Source organism: Heterocephalus glaber, unplaced genomic scaffold, assembly GCF_053883595.1.
Source record: "Heterocephalus glaber isolate CG9 unplaced genomic scaffold, H.glaber_assembly_v1.0 deba00001531, whole genome shotgun sequence".
NCBI lineage: Eukaryota > Metazoa > Chordata > Mammalia > Rodentia > Bathyergidae > Heterocephalus > Heterocephalus glaber.
The window spans coordinates 23004410-23028076 of record NW_028258329.1 but is presented as its reverse complement, the minus strand read 5'-3'; the positions used below and the strand labels follow the sequence as shown (position 1 = coordinate 23028076).

At 45.4% G+C, this 23667-nt stretch overlaps 1 pseudogene; it reads left to right on the top strand.

The window, feature by feature from the left end:
• Positions 1 to 19512: 19512 nt before the first annotated feature.
• LOC101715468 (SHC-transforming protein 1 pseudogene) lies at positions 19513 to 21481 on the top strand (annotated as a pseudogene).
• Positions 21482 to 23667: the final 2186 nt, after the last annotated feature.

The following is a 23667-nucleotide window of genomic DNA, read 5'->3' as shown; positions in this document are numbered from 1 at the left end:
AAGAAACAATTACAAATCATATATCTAAAGAACACTTAAAATTTAATACAACAAACAATTTAGCACAAAATAGGCAAAAAATATTTGAAATACACGTTCGAATTATGCCACAGAAGATGTACAGAGGCCAGCTAGCTACAATGATACACACCTATAGTCTCAGCTACTCAGGAGGCTGAGGCAGGAGGATCACCTGAGCCCAAGACTTTGAGGCTACCCTGAGCAACATAGCAGGAGTCTAACTCAAAAACAAAACTACAGAGGGCAAATAAGCACATGAAAATAACGGTCAGTATTATTAGTCATCAGGGAAATGCCAAGGAAAACTCCATGAGATATTCTAACATTTGACTAAAATTTAGCAACTGTCCAGGATATAGGAGAAATAGAACTCTCATATGGGCAAAGCAGTACAGCCTCGCCGCTGTACAAACCATTCAGTGGTTTCTTGTGATGTTAGGCATCACTCACCCTGCAACCTGGCTTTCCACAGCTTGTCCCTTCGCAGGAGAGATGGAACGAATGTTGACACAAGGACCCTCAGCAATATTCATTGCAGCCTCAGGTGCAATCACCAGGGATTAACGTAACCTAAGTGTCCATAGATGGGGGACAGATATGCAGATCCTGGCACACCAAAGAACAGTACTCAGCCACAACAGCGAATAAACTGCTAACAGAAGCAACAACACAAAAGACACAAAAGCTTTGTGCAGAGCAGAAGCCAGGCACACAGAGCATGTAAATGCATTCTGGAAAGTCCAGCAAAGCCAGGGACCAGCCTGACCACAGGACAGAGGGAAGGACGGGGACAAAGGCTGGGGTGATGGGAAGGTCCCATATTGATAGGAGCAAGGTATATACAGAAGACAAAGGTCACCAAACCATTCACTCAAGAAGAGCACATTAAACTACATTGTACTCAAGTCTTGTCTAATAAAGTCAGGGTTCAAATAATCTCAGCAGAATTTTTTGTAGAATGCATCTAGATGATTCCAAATTTTCTGTGGAATAAAAAGGAAACACAACAGGCAATGTATTTTACTGAATAAGATATAAAGATGAAGAGAAGAAAAGAGGAAAAAGAACAAGTGTTCCTCCTACCAGAGAGGGAGAAGTTTAATAATTGAAATTGTGGGCTTGGCATGGAGATTAGAAACAAGATCAATAGAACACAACAAAGTCCCTAGATATCCATACATATCAGATAGGAGTCTTATTGGGAAGACTTAATGTTCATAATTACGGGGATCAGAGAGGCTTTCAATAAACAGTGTTGGGGCCGTGTACACAGGAAAAGAAATAATGGTATGCTTGTCTTAAAATATGAAGCACGTGGGGGCTGGGGATTTAGCTCAGTGGTTGCGCTGCCTACCTTGCAAGCACAAGGACCCAAGTTCAACTCCCGGTACCAAAAAAAAAAAAAAAAATAAAGCATGTTTGAAAACTAGACAGTGCTTATGTTTTTAATTTATTAGAGTAAAAAACACATTGCCATTAACCCCCCTAAAAATACTGCCCCTTGGTTCAAACACACTGTCGTTCTTGCCACTTTCTGAAGCAGTTCTGGAAGTCCTCTTTCATGTGTGTATCCTGGCTGTCTCCATGTCCAAATCAATTCAAAACATTTACCTTTCATGTTAATTTTGACTTTGCGGAAGAGCCAAAAGAATAAGGTGGATAAGGACATGCCATGTTTTTTACAAGCCTGCCTTTCCATTGGATGGCACTTGGCAACAGCATTCACTGTGTGTTTTACCACACCTCAAAAAAACATGAATTTCCAGAACTGCTCTGCAAAAGATAAGAATAATGTGATTAGTGTGTTTGAGTGAAGGGAGTATTTTGAGGGGGATTAGTGGCCATGTGCCCTTTACTGTAATAAAGTTTTTTATTTAAACATTCACCATATATTTCAATCACTCTTGTGTAGAAAAAAATAAATTCTACACAGGTGAAAATATCTCATTGTTAAAAGTAATGTATGTAGGACATTTAAGACAAAATCTTGGAAAACATATTTATAAAATCAAGTCAGCAAGGATGTCTTAAAGCAGGCACAAAGATGACTATGAAGTAAAATATTGATAAGCTCAAACTCAATAAAAAGACACAAAAATGCAAATGAAACTCAATTAACTGGTAGAAAACACTTGCAATTTATATATCTAACAGAATAAATAGTATTCGGAATATATGAAGAATTCTCAGAAATTTTTTTTTTACTTTGAGACAGGGTCTCACTGTGTGATACAGGCTGGGTGTGAGCTCGCCCTGTGGCCCAGGCTGGCCTTGAACTCACAGTGATCCTCCTGCCTCACCCACCCAAGCCCTGGGATTATAGGCATGTGGCACCGTGCCCAGACCTCACTAATCAACTCTTTAAAATATGCCGCAATAGATAGTCAATTCATAAAAACTCAAATAATGTTAATTCTGTTAGAATAACTTAACTTCATTGATAATTAAGGGAGATGAAAAATTAAAACAAGATAACTATGGCATTCAGATTGACTAAGTCTGCAAACATAGTTGCTGGTGAGGTTATGGAGGAATGGGCTCTCCTCCTAGGTGAGGGGAAATCAGTTGATTGCTGGGAGTGCACCAGGTGGTATCAGGAATGTCAAAGCTGCGCAAATCCTGGGACAGTGATTGTAACTCCATGAAACTTCCCACAGGTATCCAGAGAGACTGAGTTAATCTTGCCTATTAACTTGATAGATTTGATGACATCTGAATTAGTAAAGTACAATTCTGGGTGTATCTGGTAATGAGTGCATGACCTTTGGGACTATATCTGGTCCCTGGATCTTTCTTCTCTGGCATTTGCCCTGTTCTCTCCTTCCTGGCACCATGAGGTAAGCAGCTATGCTCTACCACACCCTTCCGCTATGATGTTCCTGCCTTGGAGCCAGCCAACCATGGACTGATACCTCTGAAACCGTGAGCCAAATTAAATCTCTTCTCCCTTAAATTGGAATTGTCAAGTGTTTTGTTTCAGCACCAGGAAAGCTAACTAATACAGAGACATATACAAGAATATTCATTGCTCTGTGAGCAATAGTGAAAAGCAGGAAAGCTATATTTAGTAGAGAAATTAACAAACTGATTTAGTCATACAGAGGAACCTATTAGAGAACTTAAATGACCTTGATGCAGAATTCTAAAAATATAACATTGAATTGAAAATGCTGTGCATATTTTTATAACTCAAAGTATTAATATATTTTGTTTGTGAATAAATAGATAAGTAATTTTTAAAAGTCCTAGATGGATGCACCCAACTCTGAAGGATGGTTGTCTTTAGAAGAAAGAGGCAGGCAACTGACATGGCTGAATTCTTCAAAACAGATTCAGAGAGGAAGGAGGAGGAGGAGAGAGGAGAATTGTCAGAAAGTAAAGGGAATAGAACAAGCATCTGAAGCAATTACCACAAAATGCTAAGCAGCTGCCTCACCCCAGGGTTGCCCATATGGGTGCCTGTTAGGCTTGCCTCAAATCTGCTGCTTAATGAAAATATTTGATAATTAAACATGAATCAGAAAGCAGATACTCAGTCTCACAAGTAATCAGAGAAAATGCAAATTAAAGTAACAGTGATATGACATTTCTCACCCCAACGAGTTGGCAAAAGTGAAGTGCATGTGAAGGGATTTTTAAACTTATTTTTTGGCAAAAATTACAAATTTTTTTTACAACTTTCTTTGACAGGACTGTGGCAATGTCTACTGAATTAAATAAAATATTATCTTTTCAGCTATCTCACTTCTAGAGACCCATCCCAGTGAAATTTTGTAGTGGGGGACAACTGTAAATGAAAGCCCACTGATAAAGAAACAGATGAAAAGTTGGAAGATACCCTTATCATTATTTACCTCAAAATATTAACAAGGACAAGAAAAGTATAGATAATATTAATTTATGATACAATAAACACACCAGAAGCACAGTGTGTGAGTTCATTGTGAGTATAACCATGCAAGAATGCATGCAGAAAATGTGTGAATCATTCACACAAGGCTGTATTTGAAGAGGAGAGAACTATCATAGGGACTGTGGAAGCAGAGAGAGTTAGCAAAAATGAAAATAAGTATAACATTATTAAATATATATAAATATAAAATTATTCATGTGCTCATTTACATGCCTAAAAGATTTATGCAAATATTTTCATGGTAGTCTCCATGGAGCCTGAGAATTTCCCTTTCATTTGTGTAACTTTTAGTACAACTTACTGTGCAAGGAGTACAGTGGATATTTAGTTATAAAATCATAACAAGTAATAAAAAGCAAATTATGTGCCAGAGTAAGAGGAAAATAAATGATCCATCACTGTACCTAGGAATATGCAGGAATTTAGATGTCAAAGGGCACAAAGGCGTGATCCATGTGATCAAACTACTCCACAGTGACATGCAGAGAGAGACAGTGACCAGAAGCCAAGAACTTGCTATGACCTGCACTGAGACTTCCCCATGGCTCCCTGTAACTGAACCAGCTGTAGTCAGCTAACAGAAAAATCTACCCTTTGCATAGTTAGAAAAGTCATGATTATTTTCCTGATTTTATCAATAATATGTAGGCATTGTTTATAAGGTACAGAGGATAGAAAAATATGAAGCATGGAAATGCTGTATTCAAATTGACTCTTACTGATGAGCAGGCTGAGTGAGTAGGGGCACCGGAGGGAAGTGTGGTGCCTGCTTGGGGGAACATAGGGTGTGAAGGAAGGACCAGCACCCCTTCTCTTGGACGCCCAGATACACCTCCTGGCCTCCCCTCCATAGAGTGGTGCAGGAAAGTTGTTTCTTGGTCTTTCCCTGAGAAAAATAATGTCTCCCTCCCATGGCACGGAAGCTGGACACTCAAGGCTGGTTTCTCCTGCACACGCTCTCACGTTTTCGCTCTGAACCACTGTGTGGCCCCTCCCACCTGCTGTGCTGGGTGACTCAAAGGAGCCCTCCCCCCAGAAGGAGTGCCCCCTTCCTGGAGGAGCGAGACTAGCAGACAGAACAGGATGTGGTAGGAAGAGCTAAAGCTTCAGGTAGAGGGCACCCCACCCTGCACCAGGACGAGAGAGGGCAGGGATGGAAGAATCACTCAGGATGAGATCAGCGACTTCACCAACAGGTCCCAGATGAACCTTCGCTGAAATCATTGAATGTACTCTGAACCATGACGCAGGCACAGCCCCTCAGCAGGATGCCAGATTGTACTGCTACGGTTGCAGCCTGCCTCTGGCTCCAAAGCCACCACCTCTGGGCCCCTAATTCTTTCCACATATTTTACTCAGAGTCAAATCTATGTGCCACAAAAAAGAGAGAGACATGTGGTCTGATGCTGATGAGGTGGGGGAGACATTTCACAGTGGTGATTTGTGGGTGAGTAAGCAATTTCTCAGTCACACATCCCCTGAGTGCAAGGGACACGTCTACTCATCTTCTTGGGGCATCTCCACACCTGGACATGGTCACCGTACTCCCACTGTGCCTGTATCTGGGTCCAAGCTGGGTTCACAGGACTCACATATAGGGGATGATGTCAGCGATGTCACATGGGTGTCAGTAGAAGCCTTGGTGAACCCTGGGGCCCGAGTTCCTCATCAAGAGGCAAGGCCTCAAGACCTAAAAGCTCCCTGCAGAGGAGCTGCCACCCACTCAGGGAGAGCTGGGAGCCCAGTAACATGGGGAGCTCAGAGGTGACCTGGCTCACGCTCTCCATTCGAGGGCACAGGTGAGTTCCAGCACTAGGACCCAGCCAGGTCTCATGGAAGGAGGGTAGAATGATTCAGGGTGGGGCCAAAGAAGATTTCCGGGAGTGGGAGGCAGCCTCCAGCTTCCGGTTTCTCAGCTCCTTCCCAGCATGTTGCATAGTACAGGTTGTGTCTTTAAATGACAAAGAATTCATTCTGCTCTGGTCCACCAGTTCCTGCAGCACCCACTGTGCTGGCAGGGTGCGCACAATGACAGGAAACAGTTTGAGAGAGGCTTCTGGCCAGGGCTTGGACCTCAGCTCTACTGGGAGGTGGGCACCCAAGCTGCATGTCTGGTAAGGAAGCAGAGAGCTAGGCTGGAGACAGCTGTGTCTGGCTGTGACCAGGGCAGGCTGAGCTCAAAGGGGTGGGGACTGAGGAGAGAGGACTGGGGTCAGCAAATGTGGGGCCCGGTGTCTCCACACTGGAGTCAGGGCCTTTACCCCAGGTGTGTGTGTGTGTGTATGTGTTGGGAGCAGGAGTATGAAGTCGCAAGGAGCCGGGAGAATGTGGCAGCCTTTCATCTTAAAGGAACCCTTGGGTTCAAAAAAGAGCAACAGACCTGCAAGAGTTGGAAAGCCGTGGGTGAGATGGCAGCACTGTACCTGGGGCTGTGCAATGGAGACATGGCAGGTCCTAGGCAGACAGTCTCTGGATAAAGAAACGGAAGAGAAGCAGAGGCCAGGCTGTGTGACCAACGCCAAGAAGGAAATGTTGGCCTCACTCTTTCTTCAGCCCAAGGATCTTGTAGATGCCATGGTGTGGGGTCCAGGAAATGGGTCTCAGTGTGGTCTCAGACAGGATGAGGAAGCACAGGGATGGTGGAGAGGGCTCAGCCCTGCCAAGCAGACCCTGGAGTCCTAACACCTCAGCCGGGAAGGCCATCAGCCCCTCGGTTCATCTTCTTACCACTGGGCCTCTGTTATTTTCACTCCCAGGCCGCTGAATTTGAGCCTCTTGGTCAGAGGACAATCCTCAGGCTCCAGAAGCCTATTTTCTGAAGCATTCAGACTGGGTGCCTGGACCATATGTCCCACCAAGAGTGGCTCTTGGTCAGTGAGTTACAGTGCCACTCCTCGATGAGGGTGTCTCTGGGTTGGAATTCACATTGGCTCAGAGCATCCCGGTGGGATCGAGCTAGGTACCTTCTGGAGATGTTACTTCTTGATATTGTCCCTTGGTGCTTCTTGCTTCCCATCCACCTCCTGGGGTGAGGTGTGCCCCAGATCCCTCCTGGTCTGTGATCAGCTCTCCTGAGTCTCCTTTGTATTTTACCCCTTCTGTGGAATTGTGGGGAGGATGGAGGCAATGACAGCGAAAATGTCACGTTCTTACCAGTTTTTCCTGGAACATTTCTTCACTAAATCTCCTTCATGCACAGTTTAAAAATCGCCCTTCTGAGGAACCAGATCTCAGACAATGCTTTGAAGAAGCACTGAACTGCAGCAACATGCAGGGTGAGAACCTAGAAACAGGTCTATGGAAATTATACTCCCCCGCAAAAAATGAAATACCACAAAATGACTTCTTAAAAAGCTATAGAAGGGGGCTGGGGATATAGCTCAGTGGTTTCACTGCCTGCTGCACAAGCTCAAGGACCCAAGTTCGATCCCCGGTACCAAAAAAAAAAAAAAAGCTATAGATAGGAGTTTAATCTTTACTTTTCAATAAGAACAAATTAATAACTTAGTAATATTTGGCACTGTCAGTATGAACAGGACTTTGTCCTCAAAGGTTCCTGTGTCTCCCCAGCACTAGGTGGAGCAGCCCAGCCCCATTTACCTGGGAATTCCTAGTTGTAGCAGTGTAAGTCCCCACACTCTGGGAAATGCCTCTGGTCCCACAAAAACTAGGACATTTGGTCACCCTCCCAAGATCCCAGCAGTGGTTGGCAGGCAAGGCAGAGCCTTGGAGAGCAAGGAGAAATTGCAAGACCACAGGAGGTGAGAGCTGGCATGGGTTTCAGGGATAACTGAGACCATATTCTCTGATGAGCAAAAGGGCTGCAGAAGTTAAAAAGAATTTTGTTGTGTTTCCCAGAAGACTTAGCAAGACAGGAAAGCTTCACTCAGCTAGGAACTTCTGGATCAACAGGCCCAAGAACCAGACCCAGGAGGACCCTAAGAAAGGTGTGCACAGTGGCTCCTCCACTCTGCCTGAGCAGGTTCCAGGTGCTACTCTGCCTGAGTCCCCACCCTATGGGAGCTGTGTGTGTATCCAACCTGGCAAATCTGCCAGAGAAGGAAACTCTGATTTTCTGAAGGGAACGGCATGCTTCTCCCCAGAGAAAATCCAACACGAGGTCTCTAGGATCTCACAGGACCTCTAAGAGCCCACTCCTGTGGCAGGGCTGACAGAGGGAGGGACTCAGAGCAGAGACCCTGGAGGGGCCAGACAGTGCAGCTGCCACCAGCACTGGGCTTGCAGTGCAGGATAAGGCCACCAGCTGTGGTTCCACAGGTTGACCCACAGAAGTGGGTTCCCTCCCAGCTCTGGAGACCAGAAGCCTGCAATGGAGAGGTTGGCGGGACTGGCCCTGCAGAGCCTGTGAGGGAGCAGCCACCTCATTCAACCAAAGGAGCAAGGCCCACTGGAGGGGCAGTGCCCGCTGATGGCTCAGAGCCCACTAAAGGGGCAAGACCTTCACAGTGCTGATGAGACAGGCCTTCGTATCTGCCCACCAGGCACAGCGAGAGCCTGTGAGTCAGGAGAGCCAGCGTTTGGTTCCCTGCCTCTTCTGGCTTCTGGAGGCTGCAAGTGACCCTCCACTTTCCTTGACTTGCACCTGCTACCTCCTGCCTTGGCCTCATCCTAAGTCTCTCTCCTCTCTCTCAGAAGAACACCAGCCCTCAGCTTCACAGTCCATGCTAAATCTAGGATCCTCTCATCTCCACATCTTAATTACATCTGCAAAGATCCTTTTTCCAAATAGCTCACACTCACAGGTAGCAAGGGTTAGGACTTGGACAAATTTGGGGGGAAACACAATTCAACTCAGTACACAAGGCGAGGGTGAGGGAGTTGCCATGTCTGCCCCCAAGATAGGCAGGAATCTAGAGGCTGTTTCGGAAGTGCAGAGCCCAAACAGAACACACCAGAAACATCTTTGAAAGGAAGTGGAGGGAGGCCAAGGAGCAGCATGTGTGAATTCTCCGTGAAGCCCTGGGACAACTGTGTGTGAGCAGGAATAGCAGAGGGACAGGAAGCAAAGTCAGTCAAGCTGGCAGAGGCCACCAGCAGCCGGTCATCCTCGGTGCTAGACAGAGGAAGGCTCAGAACACTCATTCTGGGCCTGTTAAACCCCCAGAGAACAATGAGAGAATTGGACAGTGGCTACTATTCAGCCATAAGTTGGACGAAACCCTGTCATCTGTAATAGCACGGATGGAACTGTAGATCACTTGTGTTGAGTGAAATCAGCCAGGCTCAGGAAGACAAGTTGTTCATGTGAGGCCCCAGACACAGGAAACAGCACCTGGGTCACCAGCCCTAGGTCCCAAGGTGAGGCTTCGCGGGCAGGAGGAGCAGCAACCTGACCTGTTCATTAAGAGACCCAGGCACAGCCTGCAGGTGAAGGTCAGAGGTCACAGCAGCGACCGGGTGCTGGGGGTCTGGGTACTAGGCAGGCCCTGATGGCCACTTCTCACCATTGGAAAAGAAGTTCAAAGGTGTGCCAATGCTCCACTGCTTACTGACAAGCCATGGAAAGTAGAAAATATAAGAGGGCCGGGGTTGTAGCTCAGTGGCGCCCTGCCTGCCTGGCAAGGACAAGGTCCTGAGTTCCAGCCTCAGTACCGAAAAATAAATAAAATAGAAAATACAAGTAAAAAATGCATCTAGTACACCTAACCTACTTCAGTAGTTCACATCATAGCCAACAGGTGAGCAAAATCATCTAACACACAACCCCTTCCACAATCAAGTGTTGTGACCCATCTTGTGTCATTTGCTAAATGCTGCACTGAAAGTTAAAAAATCAGAATTCTTACATGGGTGCTGACCATATAATAATGTACATTCTATTCAGTTTCTACCAAATGCAGATTGCTTGTAAAGTTAAAAAAAGTGTAAGTCAAACCATGATAATTTAAAGATCATGTGTGCAGTGACCATCACATGAGTCTACAGGGATCCTAATCCAGGCACTCACATGGCTGGGCTTTGCTCAGTGATCAAGTGATGGTGTGCAACTGTCTGAAGAGTAAAAATGAGACCGGTCTCCCACAAAGTGGTCATTGTTGATCGGAGTGAGGTAGTGTTCTTCCCGTCAGGCTGGAGAAGATCAGGGCAAGTGGTCAGTACTAGATCCCAAGTCACACGGACCTACGTACTGCCAACGCAACTATCCAAACAAGGACTTTGTTATGTAAATATTACTCAATGAAGGAAAAACAAAACCCACAGTTTTACTTGTGTAAGTAAATAAGGCTTAATATTATCTAGGACCTTTTTCCACCCTTCCCTCCCCTCAACCTCAGGGAGCAAGTACAGCTTCTCTATATCTGGCCCTGGGGGAGCCCTGGGGGAGCGGCAAACAAAGGAAGAAAACAAAGAGGTGATTCCAAGTTTAAGCGGATTACAGCCAAGTACTGCCTTAGTGACATTTCAGTCAAATGTGGATCACATGTGCTGCATTTCTCTGAAAATAAGACCTAACTCTACCATGACTTTTCAGCATGCTTATAATATAACCTCTACCCCAGACGGATGCATTTAGTATTTCCATTGCAACACATGACAAGTGTAGTGAATTATAAAATAATAATACTGTACATATTGAATATAAATAAATGATATTAACATTAATACCTTAAATAAATGATAATATAAATTCTAATTAAGTATTTGTAAATACCCAAGGGGGCTCCTTTGGATGAGAAGTTAAATATCTATGTAAACAGATGAATTTGAGACTTACTGCCGAATGACCAGAGTACAGACACAATGCATCAATAATGCGTGCACTTGATAACAAACGGACACGGTTGTGTTTAATGGGAATTTTCATAATTCAGTCCGTCGTGTGTTGTAATGATCCACTACAATCCAGGCTACCTGTACACGAAGCACTCATTTAAGGAAAACTCTCTATGAGAGATCGAGGCCACTGGTTCTACAAGATGGGGTTGTAAGAAATTCAGGCTGGAATTCAGGGTTTGGAGAGTGACGACAATGTTCCAGAAAAAGATGACGTGACTATTTGAACAAATGTAGTTTTTTAATATATGAATAAAAGTAGATTTTTGTACATGAATAAATGTAGATTGATGTACATATATAAATGTAAATTTTTGTACATGAAAAAATAAGACTCGCCCTGAAAATAAGCCCTTTTATACTTTTTGGAGCAAAAACTAATATAAGACCCAGTCTTACTTTCAGGGAAATACAGTATAATGCTGGTCCCATAAGATTAAATTAAGCTGGGAAAGTCTTATTCCCTAGGGATGTCACAGCTGTCCTACTGTCACAGTGCAAAGGATGTCCTCACAGGTCTGTGTGATGCGGTATGGACACACCCACTGGCCACTGTGTAAACGTACAGCACAGACACTCTGAGCAGTGCACAACACTGGATACTGATGACAGCTCCCCTTGTTACCACTGAGGGCATGGTCTGCACTCCGGTCGTTATCATGGAGTGTCCTCCTTCTTGTTTTGTTAAAAGTGCACCACGTTTACCCCACTTCTTGATGGTGGTGAAGTTGACTCTCTGACAGTGTGATAGTTAACTGATTGTATCAACTTGAGTGAGAAACCCCCAACAAAATTGGGTCAGCATAGTTCTGGGTGTGGCTGAGGGGATTTACTGAAGACAGAAGACCCACCCTAGAGCAGCTTGTCACCTTAGTGAAATAAAAGAGAAACCAAGAAGGAAGGCTGAATTCTGTTTCTTTGGAGGAGCTCTAGTCTTCACCTTCACCTTGGACATTGTCTCCTGCCTTCCATCCTAGACCCTTCAGCCTCCTGGTATGGCCTCTCATGGGCCACTACAGTGAGCTCCAGGCCTTCTGATCTCCAGTGCACAGACAGGCCTTTTGCACTCTTCCACACTTGATTCCTTATATATTGGTATAGCTTGAATTAAATCTGTTTCTCTAGTTAGTACTGACTGATGTAGACAGGATAGTATCTGTCACTAAGTGACCCCGATTATAAAACATGGAGAGACAACAAAGTACATTATTTCACAAGACCTTGCCTGTATTGAAAGTGAAAGGAGTTTTCTAGACACTCTGAAATCTGAACTTCAAAAGTGAAAGGCCAAGCTTAGTGCACGGAGTGGAGTTTTTACTTCCACTGGGCGAGGAGGACATCATGGTGACCTGAAGGCAGAGGACCAGATTACAGAGAGAAGAGACACAGGGTGTGTGGGATGGAGGGTGCCAGCTCTTGGGCTCCCACGCCATCTCATGCGCTTGAGCCCTGGAGTAGAGGAAGAGTTAGCCCTGCGATATCCACGGGTGTCCTCAACCAGAGGGCTGAGCCTCCCTTTCTAACACGTAACAAACCACCCACTGCCTTCACGCGATGGTAAAACTCTGTGACAGCTCTCCCAATGGCTAGGAAGCAAATGGAGAGAGTGTCCAGTCATCAGCTCAGTGTCTGGGCAACTCTGAAGGGAGGACACATTGTCATGATCCATGTAGAACAGCCTTTCCTTTTCTCGGAGACACACCTGGGATTACCATGTCTTCAGGTACCCAAATGCCCAGCAGCTCCACACCACCACAGCCAGCGTGAGAGGTTCTCAGCTCTCCTGACTCACCTCTTCCTCCTCATGCACTGTGCACAGGGCTGAGCACCTGCAGTGGCTGACAAGCAGTCCTTGCATCTGAGGTGATGCTGCCCTGGAGACCTCCAGCCGCACTTCCTTGTGTGCGTCTCATCCACAGCTGATCCCAACTTAGTTCCCGGAGGGTAGAGAACTCTGTTCTTGCACACAGTTTCTGCTCAATGATCAAAACTGAGACTCTGCTCATTTTGCTTCCACTTTCCATCTTCATCTATGGCATCTAAGGTGCAGGGCATCTCAGGGTAATGGGGGGCGGGCTTCTCTAACTCCCACTATCTTCTGTCCACACCAACTTGAGAGAGAATGGAAGAGTCTCAGTGTGTGTGTGTGATTCTGTGTGTGTGTCTGATTCTGTGTGTGTGTCAGTATGCATGCATGTGTGTGTGGGTGTGTGCATCCGGTTCAATTTATCTCCATACGTCTGAAGTCTCACCAGTGCTTGGCACCCAGAGGAGAAGTGGATTAGAGTGGACAAGGGGGATCTGGATGTTCCGATCTTCAGCTCACTGTCTCTTGCATACATACAGGTGGCTCAGCTCCCTGATGCCTGGAGAACCACTATAAACCCTGGGCTTCAGGAGCCTCTTCTCACAGTAGCTATATTGTTAAGCCAGCAGGATCAGAACTTTGGAAGCCACTGGCAAAGGGCAGATGTGACGGAAGCTGGTGTTAGTTACCAACAACATTTTGTTCTTCGGCCACATGGGCTTTTTGGTTAATGGTTTTGTGAAACAGGAAAAATATGAAAACAAATCAGTGTGATGTTCTCTGGTTCCCAGATCCCTACCAGCCATCATCTGTAACATATTTGCCATTGGGCATCTGACAAATGTCTCTGGCCCTTGCCAACTCTCTTGAATTGTGGAGGCAAATCAACAACCCAGCTAATGGCCTCCCACTGACGTGGCACATGAGAGTCACACAGCATTCAGCTGGAAGACAAGTGCACTATTTGAGGGCCGCTATTCTGTTTATTTGTCATTTCCTCTATTCCCTGTCCTCAAGTCTTTTTGAACTTGAGGAAGAAAAAAAACATGGAGAGAAATTTTCCTACCAAGTTTTTGGACTTTTTTTGAGAAACACGACAGCAGCTGATGACCGCCTGTCATAACTGTCCAGCAGCAGCTGCCACTGTGATTTCCCCGCTCCCCATATCTTAGTGTAGTAAGAACCACCAACCCCATTTTATAGATAAGAAAGTGGAAGATCCGCCTGACCACTTTGCCAAATGGGTGCTGAGTGTGGTAGAGCCACCGTAGGGCCTTAACTCCTCTCTGACTTCAGAGCTCCTAGCTGCTGTGCTGTGTGCCTGCCCCTGAATCTGTGAGCCTTCTGGTTCATGTAATCCTGGCACCCAGGGGTGCTCTGACATTCGCATTCTAACCATCACAGTAGTTCTGTTAGAACAGGGAGTTCATGGTCCCCATAGCAGCTTGGTCCAGTTCTGCCCAGCAACCTCTACCTCTTGGGAGCCAAATCTATGACAGCTCCACCCCGACACTGGATTCCACCCCTGGGACCTAAAGACTCATTCTCCCACACGAGTCTGAAGACATCAGCCGTGGGCTACATCAGGATTCAGGATGGAGCCTGGAGCTGGAAAGAGGCTGCATGAATTTCATTCAGAAAGGATGCTCACTGTGGGCATGTGGAAGGCCTGCAGCATTGTTGCTTCTCCATCCGAGATCTCTCTTCAACCATTATCCACCTTCTCCAGCAACCCAAGTTTTTCTCTAATGGAGATGGAGCTGACCTTTTCATCTGCTTGGGACCAAAAGAGGAAAAACAGCTCTCATTAAGGGGGCCAGGGACAAAGAAGAGACAAGGAAGGACCTAACAGGGTGAGGAGCTAGGGCACAGGTCCCCTGGTGGCAGTTAGTCCTTGCTACCCCCCAGAGTGTGCCTTATGGAAGCACAGGGACCGGACCTCAGCACAGTCCCCAAAGCCTGCTCCTGACCTGCACTGCCAGGGACTCCGTGGAGGTAGTGGCTGTGGCTTGGCACTCTCTTCTCCTGCTCCTTTCTCCTCTTTTCTGGCTGCTAGACTTTGTGGAAAAAAGTTTAGAACACAGAACTGCCCAATTCCTGTGCAGACCAGAGAGTAAACATGCTTGGCCCTACAGGACACAGTCCCTGGTGCAGCTCCTCAGCTGTCCTGTGGGGAGGAACAGGGAGCAGCCACAAGCACATGGCCATAGGCAGAGGGCTACAGCAGTGCCTCGGCAAAACTTGATGTATGGACACTGAACATGGGATTTTGTGTAATTTTGTCACAAAGTAACATTCTTTTGATTTTTCTCAAATATTTAAAGATTTAAAAATCATTATGAGCTTCACAATCATTCAGAAACAGGTTAATAGGTCCCCAGGCCATTGTCTTTAAAACTTTGGTCTTGAATGTTTCCTGACCCCAAGCAGCAGCTGGAGCAATAAACTCTACTCTCCGTGATTCCCCAAAGGCCTCGATTCCAGAATCTAAATCTGGGCATGTGGGACTCATATCCTACATCCTTGATGACTCTTCTGGAAGTGGCCAGGCCCTGGCACACATGCTGGCCTCCCCTACGGCTCCTTCCTCTGCCCAGGGCCAGCATCAACAGCTCTATCACATCTGCTTGCATCTTGACTCCATGATGTCATTCCTTGGAAGGCTTGGCCTACGTAAGAGGAATATTTGACAACTACCAGGAGCTTTGACTCATTACTACAAAAGGGTAAATGCCTGAAAATTAAGAAACAGGATTACTAGGAAGCTCAAGGTTTAGGGACAACAGCAACCTAGCAGGAAATGAGTGAGGCTTTTGGAGAACTGGAATGGACAAGCAATGGGATGAGCCACTGAGTGGACAAGTCAAGAGAATAGCAGTTCTTCATTGAGGTAAAAACTGGCCTTTTCCAAATGAAACACGTGCTTAAGTGCAGTTAGAGCTACTTTTAAATATTGCAAGTGACCTGCAACAAGTTGTTTTCTTAGTGTGGAAGTGGGAATTTTGAGCTCAGCTAAATATTGTTTTTTCTTTTAAATCCTTTGTTTGTCTTAGGAAAGTCCCAGGGCTCTTGTTCCCGTTTGCACATTGGCTTATTTGCCAAAGCTGCAAAACTCTTCTTCCCCATTTTATGAGCAGCCCGGGAAAAGGAACATCACATGACTGAGGTGTAAATAGCAGAGACTTGAGCCAGAAAGTAGAGGATGTCACCAATCAGAAAGTCAATAGAGTCCCCATCGCTGCTCCAAATACAGGAGTGGGCATACAAGGGGTGACTGAAAAGTATGGTGAAAGTTTAAACTTTTAAAATGTATTACAGTAAAAGACACATTGCCATTAATTCCCCCTCAAAATATTTCTCCCTTCAAACACTCTCATTCTATCATTCTTGCTACTTTCTGAAGCAGCTCTGGAAGTCCTCTTTTGTGAAGATTTTTTCACAAGATATGATCAAAATTATTGTGAATGCTATTGTCAAGTCCCATCCAGTGGAAAAGTGGGATCATAAAAATGTTGCCTTGTGTCCGCATCCACCTTTATTCACCAGATCTGGCACTACATGACTTCTGACTCTTCCCCAAAGTCAAATGACCATGAAAGGTAAACATTTTGAATCCATTCTGGACATTGAGGAAGCTAGAACAGAGAAACTGAAGACACTCATGAATGATTTCCAGAGCTGCTTCAGAAAGTAGCAAGAACAACAGGATAAACGTGTTCAGAGTGAGGGAGTATTTTGAGGGGGGTTAATGGCAATGTGTCTTTTACTGTAATAAATATTTTTAAAATTTGAACATTCACTGTATTTTTTTATTGCCCCTCTTTTGCCTCCTGGTACCTGCACTGCTCTGAGAACACCATGGTGTGCTCTGAGGGGCAAGTGTGTGGAGCAGACACAGATATGCCAACCATACCATAGACAGGAGTCCAGGGTACTTGTGCCAATCACGTTCTGGCACATAGGGGCACGGATGAGCTTCCAAGTTGTCAGCAAAATGATTACACCAACCACACATTAGCTCCACTGCAAACGTGAATTAGTTCACAGATTGTGGGGAATGTTGCAGGGCTCACAGACATGTGTGCACTTAACCTTCAGAATATAGTCACGTAATTAAGTTTTAAAATAATATTTTATAATTGCATAATAAATATAAAAATAAAAACAGACAATAAAATAAAATTATCCATTACTAATAAAAATGAAACACAGAATTACCATATGATTCAGAACTTCTACTTCTGGGTATGTACCCCAAAGAATTAAACACAGGCACTCAAACAGATATTTGTATGCCCTGCTCATAGGGGCATTGATCTCATTAGCCAAATAGTGGGAAAAGGGCCAGAAATTTAGTTCAGTGGTGCTGCCGCCTGCCTCGAAATCACAAGGTCCTAAGTTCGATCCCTGGTACAAAAAAACAAAAAACAAAAAACAAAAATAGTGGGAAAAAACTAAGTATGAACAGAGAATGGATAAATAACACATGGCAAAAAATATTATTCAGGCTTTAAAAGGAATGAAATATTGACACACACAAGAACACGAATGAACCTTGAAGACATTATGCTAAATGAAATCAGTGGGACACAAAAGCTCACATATTGTACGATTCCATTTATATGAGTGGCCTAGAATAATCACAGGGATAGGAAGTTGCTGGGGAAGAGGGGTAAGTTGTTATTCAATGGCTATGGAGTTTCACTTTGGAAAAATAAAGACACTTCTAGAGCTAGGTGGTAGTGATGAGTGCAAAGCCATATCAATGCACATAATGACATTGAACTATACAGTACACTTAAAATGCTTTTATGCTGTGCATATTTTACCACAATTTTAAAAATCCATTAACAAAAGAAGTATGAAACTTGTGATTCAAAAGCTATAAAATATTGCTAAAACAAATTATAGAAGATTTAAATAAATCAAAAGGCATCCATGCTTATGGATTGGAAGATTTGATACTATTTTTTTCCTCATTAAGTTTATTGGTTCATTTTAGGTATACAATACAGTTACATTCATCATTGGGATCTTGTACCATTACATGAGTATCTTGGTTCTTATTTTTTTCCCCTTCCCCTGCCATCCCTTCACCCCCTCCACCCTTCCCTAGTGGCAAAGACCTTGTTTCCATTTCTTTCCTTTTCTCATATTTTTTCTTTTCCCTTTTTTCCTTTCCCCTACCCCTCCCACCACCTCTACTCCTTTAGACTTTTTCTTCCTATTACACAATATTAATTATACATTTTTAAAATTACCATATCAAGATCTAGAAGACATTGCCACAGATTTTACAGAATTTAAAAGGATATAGAAAGCATATTTCAAAAATCTTTTTTGAAAAAAGTTTGACAATTCCTAAGAAGGATTTTGGAAGACAAATTAATGAAACTGACTCTGAAGGAAATATAAAATTTTAATAGCACCTATTAAAGAAAGTGTATTCCTAGCTTGAAAACCTACCTATATGACAACAACAGGCCCATATACATTTTTTTTCTGGGTTTTTTTTTGGTACTGGGGATTGAACTCGGGTCCTTGAGCTTGCACAGCAGGTGGCAAAACCACTGAGCTAAATCCCTGGCCCTCATATACATTTTAACTGATAAATTATATCAAATATTTAATATTTAAAGAAGACAAAAGAAGGAACACTTCTCCCCTCATTTTAGGAAATCAACATTGTGCTAACACTACAACTGGATAAAGATAATAGAAGTAAAAAGTATGAACATAGATAGAAATTTGTTTAACAAAACAAACTATTAGAAGTCAGGTCTGGCAGTTTGTAGAAAGTGGTTTTATTATAGGGATGGTAGTGTTGGTTCAGCATTGGAAGATCCACCCCCAAAAGTCATCATTTTAACAGAGGAAAGGAAAAAGCCATATGATCCTGTCAGTAGTCGGAGAAAAAGTATTGGACTAAATTCTAGAGCTGTTCATGGTAAAAACTATTAGGAGACTAGAAGTAGAACAGAACCTTCTCAACAAATAAGCCATGTACTCCATACTTCCAGCAAAAATGCCTTATATGAATGGAGAAGATACAATGCGTTCTTCCTAAGGTGGGGAACAGGGCAGATATGCCTACTCTTCATCTGTCCATTAAACTTCAAAACATAGGCCCAAATCAAAATATTCTGGGAATAAAATGACACAATTAGCATAGGATTGGCAAGGTAGAAGTAAAATCTTTATATATAGATGAAATGATCATCTACAGAGAAAATACTAAGAAATCTCTAGGAGCCCCTAGAACTTGTATTTGAATTTAGCAGGATTAGAAAACACAAGATGTATATAAAAATTCAGGTCTATGTATACTTGCTATAAATGAAGAATTGGATATTGAAATTTAAAAGTTATGTAGGAGATTCGATCCCCGGTACCAAAAAAAAAAAAAAAAAAAGTTATGTAGGAGTACAAAGGATCTAGAAAAGTAAAAAGAAAAAGAAAACAGTATTGGAAGACATTTGTTACCTAATTTTAAGACTTCTTCTAAAGCTACAGTAATCAAGGCAGTGTTGGTGTAAGGAAAGACATATAGATCATTGGAATAGAACAGAGAATCTAGAAATAGAACCCCACATATATGGTCCATTGAGTTTTGAAAGATTATTTAACATTAACATTTTATAGAATATAAACTCAATTCAAGAGCAGAGGAAAAGATAGTGTTTTCAGCAAATGGCACTAGAACACCTGGTATCTGTACATAAAAATTTAACCTCAACCCTTTATTTCCATACATAAAAATAACTTGAAAGGATCTATGAACCTAAATATGAAAGACTAAAACTATAAAACTTTAAGAAAAAGAAATTATAAGGGAAAATGTTTATGAATTTAGGGTAGGCAAGAACTTCCTAGGATATAAAAAACATGATGTACAAAAGAAAAAAATTGATAAATGAGATTCCATCAAAATTTAGAGCTTTAAATGACATTGTTAAGAAAATGAAAAGTGGTCTGGGTCTGACCTGGGGGAGCGGAAGCCACTGATCCTTATCCCTCCCCAGACCTCTGTGACCCCTGGGCTGCAGAGGTCCGGCCAGGCTAAGGGCTGGGAATGCCCCCTGCCTGGCCCCCTTGCCAGACTGGCAGGGGGGCCGAGCCAGGCCAGGCAGCAGCCCACCTCCTCCCAGCCATGGATCTCCTACCCCCCAAGCCCAAGTACAACCCGCTTCAGAATGAGTCTCTGTCATCGCTGGAGGAGGGGGCTTCTGGGTCCAGCCCACCGGAGGAGCTGCCCTCTCCATCAGCCTCCTCCCTGGGGCTCATCCTGCCTCCTTTGCCTGGGGACGACAGCCCCACCACCCTGTGCTCCTTCTTCCCCCAGATGAGCAACTTGAAGCTGGCCAACCTGGCGGGGGGGGCACCTGGGGCCTAAGGGGGAGCCAGGCAGGGCAGCCGAGGATGGGGAGGGAATCACAGGGACAGCTGTGCTGGACTCAGGCCCCCTGCCCCTCCTCCAGGACATGAACAAGCTGAATGGAGGCAGCGGGCACAGGACTCGGGTGGAAGGGGGCCAGCTGGGGGGCGAGGAGTGGACCCGTCATGGGAGCTTTGTCAATAAGCCCACGCGGGGCTGGCTGCATCCCAATGACAAAGTCATGGGACCCGGGGTTTCCTACTTGGTTCGGTACATGGGCTGCGTGGAGGTTCTGCAGTCAAAGCGTGCCCTTGACTTCAACACCCGGACTCAGGTCACCAGGGAAGCCATCAGTCTGGTGTGCGAGGCTGTACCGGGTGCTAAGGGGGCGACTAGGAGGAGAAAGCCCTGTAGCCGGCCTCTCAGCTCTGTCCTGGGGAGGAGTAACCTGAAATTCGCCGGAATGCCAGTCACTCTCACGGTGTCCACCAGCAGCCTCAACCTCAGGGCCGCAGGCTGCAAACAGATTGCCAACCACCACGTGCAGTCGATCTCATTTGTGTCCGGCGGAGACCCGGACACAGCCGAGTATGTTGCCTATGTTGCCAAAGACCCTGTGAATCAGAGAGCCTGCCACATCCTGGAGTGTCCCGAAGGGCTCGCCTAGGACGTCATCAGCACCATTGGCCAGGCCTTCGAGCTGCACTTTAAACAGTACCTCAAGAACCCGTCCAAGCTGGTCACCCCCCATGACAGGATGGCCGGCTTCGATGGCTCAGCTTGGGATGAGGAGCAGGAAGAGCCATCTGACCACCAATACTAGAATGACTTCCCGGGGAAGGAGCCCCCCCAACTTGGGGGGGGGTGGACATGAGGCTTCGGGAAGGAGCCACGCTGGGGGCTGCTCCGCCCAAGCCACCCAGTGCCCAGACCCCCAGCCATCTGGGAGCCACACTGCCCGTAGGGCAGCCTACTGCAGGAGACCCAGAAGTCCACAAGCAGATGCCACCTCCACCACCCTGCCCAGGTAGAGAGCTCTTTGACGATCCCTCCTATGTCAACATCCAGAACCTAGACAAGGCCCGGCAAGCAGGGGGTGGGGCTGGACCCCCAATCCTGCTGTCAATGGCAGTGTGCCCCGGGACCTCTTCAACATGAAGCCATTCGAAGATGCCCTTCGGGTGCCTCCACCTCCCCAGTTGATGTCCATGGCTGAGCAGCTCCAAGGGGAGCCCTGGTTCCATGGGAAGCAGAGCCGGCGAGAGGCTGAGGCACTGCTGCAGCTCAAGGGAGACTTCCTGGTGCAAGAGAGCACGACCACGCCTGGCCAGTATGTGCTCAACCGCCTGCAGAGTGGGCAGCCAAAGCACTTGCTTCTGGTGGACCCTGAGGGTGTGGTTCGGACAAAGGATCACGGCTTGGAGAGTGTCAGTCACCTCATCAGCTACCACAGGGACAATCACTTGCCCATCATCTCTGCGGGCAGCGAACTGTGTCTACAACAGCCCGTGGAGCGCAAGCTTTGATCTGCCCAGCCACCCTCCCAGAGGCCCTCTGGCCCTTTCCAGCCTCTTCCCCAACTCTCAGGACCTCGCTTGGGAGCAGTCTGTGGGCTGGGCCTTGGTAGGAGCTGGGAGTGGTGTGGACACTGGGTTTCCTATGGGCCAATTGAGAGGACAGTAGGGCCTGGGGTAGAAAGAAACTTGCCTCTCCCCAGACCTCACCAAAGTGTTCCTGTGCAGAGTGGCCTCCTTGCCTGGACCTCTCCTGTGCCAACCTGATGCCCCTTCCCTGAGAAGGGCACTTGTAATGGGAAATGTCCTGAGGTGACAGGCCCACCTCTGGGCCACTCCTGGGCTTCAGGGCACCCAGAGCCCTCTCAGCACTTCCCTCCCCAAGCGTTTGAACGCGTGCCTTTGACCATCTCCTCGGTCTGAAGATATTCTATGCAGACTTCTCAGGCCCCTGAGTTCAAGGACAGGGGTGCTGACAGCTTCCTGGTCTCTGCTCCACACCCTCTCCGGTGTGGGCTGGGAAACAGGCAGGAGTGACAGCTGTCCCCATCCATGGGGACCTGCAGCCCTCAGAGATGGCCCCAGAGCCCCCTCCTGGCCGGGGCGGGCTGGGGAGATGAAGCCCTGGCTCAGTGCCTCCTGGCCGGCCCTCCTGGGTCTGCATATACATTTCTAAGCCCTGCCCCTCCTGTGATGCATGCGTGTTCTATCTATGGCCAAAGTGCAGCCCCTCTGCCTGTGGCTGGCCCTGCCTCTTCTGGGGCAGTGAGGTGAAAGAATTTTGGTCTCCCCTACAGTTAACTCCCTGGTGGGCTTTGTGGAGGCAGAACAGGGGCATTGAGACTTAAAGCAGTAGACAATCCCCAAATGCCATCTGTAGATTTGGAACTGCATTCATTCATGTTTTTATATGTGTATTTTTTAGGGCTGTAGATTTACTGTCCTAATTTTTGTTTTCCATGGCTTTTGAGTGCAACATGATGATAATCGACTACATTTATACATCACTTCTTTGACTTTTCTGAGCCCTTTTACAACTCTTGGCATTTCCTCACCTCCCGCAGCATTATCTTTTTTACAAGAGACCCGAGACAGGTGTTGACTGTCCTGGAAGTGGAAAACTCGGGGCTCTTACGGCAGGCTAGGAGACTAAGTGGCGGAAGGGTAACATGTGGGGCCCACAGGTGCTGAGGTCTGGCCGGGCGGCCTGGACAGATGGACAGACAGACAGCCCCCCACCTCCATGCTGCTCTTCAGGCCTCAGGGAGGGGTTTCCATCCCAGCTGCCGCCTTTCTCTGTTTGGTTGTGTTCATGGGTCTCACTATATACCAAAGGGAAATAGTCTTGATTAAAGTTCGTATTTCTTCTAAAAAAAAAAAAAGAAAGAAAGAAAATGAAAAGTAGTCCTTAAACAGACCATTTAGGGCCGGGGATTTAGCTCAGTGGTTTTGCCGCCTGCTGCACAAGCACAAAGACCCGAGTTCAATCCCCAGTACCAAAAAAAACCCAAAACAGACCATATTTACAATGCATATAACCTATGACCAGAATATATAAAGAACTCTTACAGCTCATTAATAGAGAACCCAATTAAAAAGTAGACACAAGAAGATGATAAATAGCCAGTACAGCACAAGGAAAGGTGTGCAACACTAAAATCAGAAAAATATTAATCAATACAATAACAAGATTGAATTATACACTCACTAGGGAGATGAAGTTAAAAGTTTTAAAAGAACAAATGTCAGCTTAGGTGTGAACCAGTTAGAACTTTCTAATACTGCTAATGTGAATGTAAAATGATAAAACTATTTTGGAAAACAATATAGAAATCTCTTGCATTACTATTAAGAACCAACAGTCCTGTTCTTAAGTTTTTACTTAATAGGAATGAAAATACATGTTCACAATAGATTTGTACATACAAGTTGACTATCCCTTATCTGAAATTCTTGGGACCAGAGCATTTCAGATTTTCATTAGCAATCCACTTGATCTGCAAAGAGAATAGCTGCTCCTGCTTTGTTTTCAGGTTCCTGTCACATGGAGTATTGTTTTCCATCCTTTAACTTTCAGTCTATGAGTTTCTTTTTTAATTAAATATATTTCTTGTATGCAGCATATTGTTGGATCTTGCTTCTTGACCCATTCTACCAGTCTGTTTCTTTTGATTGGTGAATTGAGACCATTAACATTGATGGTTATAACTCACACATACTGACTTATCATTGTCATGACTTT